The sequence below is a fragment of the Wasmannia auropunctata genome, unplaced genomic scaffold (genome assembly GCF_000956235.1).
Source record: "Wasmannia auropunctata unplaced genomic scaffold, wasmannia.A_1.0 LD336076.1, whole genome shotgun sequence".
NCBI lineage: Eukaryota > Metazoa > Arthropoda > Insecta > Hymenoptera > Formicidae > Wasmannia > Wasmannia auropunctata.
The window spans coordinates 5,873,076-5,874,354 of NW_012026814.1; positions in this window are offsets into that span (position 1 = coordinate 5,873,076).

Consider the following 1,279-nt stretch of genomic DNA (forward strand, 5'->3'; position numbering starts at 1 on the left):
TATCTAATTGATTAACTTTATTCGTTAATAACTCTGTAAATAATGATCTGAGCCAAAATTGAAAGAGGAACTTTTAGTTCAAAATTTCATTCTCTTTCACGCCTTGAAATATTAATTAAGCGTTACGGGACACCCTGTAGCTATCTTAAACACACTTTTAGCTATTGGGTATATTTTAGATATAGCTTTAGCTACTGTAGCAAAGGTATTTGCAACGACAGTAAAAGTTGTTTCTTCTACATATAAATAGTATGCATACTACAACGAATTGTTGCAATACATGTTGCTATGACTGCCAACTGAAATACGTTTTATATTATAGCTAAATTTTGTGTATCAGGTTATTAAACTTGTTCAACTAATTTAAGCGTCACAGTTAAGATATTAGCAGTCCATGTTTTACGACGGTAATTTAGTTACGCACGCAATTTTTAGCTACGGCAGTCACTTTTTTCCGTGTAAAACTCCGTAAAAAATCAGCAAAACGATCTTTAAAGTCGATATAAAAAGTAAAGACTAAGTTGTAAATGCTTTTGAAAAATTTTATTGTAATTTATCAATTTTTTTTATTTTATTACACTCTTCTGTGGAAAATAGAGGATCTTTAATTTTGCTGTTGCATTAGCATAATCCAAGCCGGTGGCACATTCGACATTTTTACGGAAAATTGTTCACACTGCAATAAAATGGCAAAAGAAATCGCGGCTAATTTTTATATAAACATTTTAAAGGACTTGCTTTAATTTTCAACTTCCGCATTTTCCGTTCTCATTGTCTTATACTAATAATTGGTTACAAACATATGTTTCAGATATATTTGAAGATATTTACAAACATTCGATGAATCTCAAAAGGCTTAAATATCAGATAAGAATTAAAAATATAACGATATTACGATATCAAGTACGTAACACTAATTGTATGAATTTTTGAGTGAAATTGTAATATTCAATAGTGTATCCATAGTGTATCATAATTTGCATCTTTATATTTGTGTGATAAACATAATTTTTTTATGTCAGCAGACATACATATGAATACACATATACAGGGTGATTCAGAACAACCGTTTGTCCTTAAAGTACCGTATTCTTGACATAATTCTAAGACTATTTTTCCTTTACCAAAATTTTATCTGAAGCTTAGTTTTTAAGTTATAAGGAAAAATAGTTAGCAAATTACGGGACGCACACACAAGGTAGGCAAGAGCGGCGCCAATGATTGTCCGACGCGGGCGATTACTACGGACGCTCAGCTGCTCACTACACGCGATAACGCA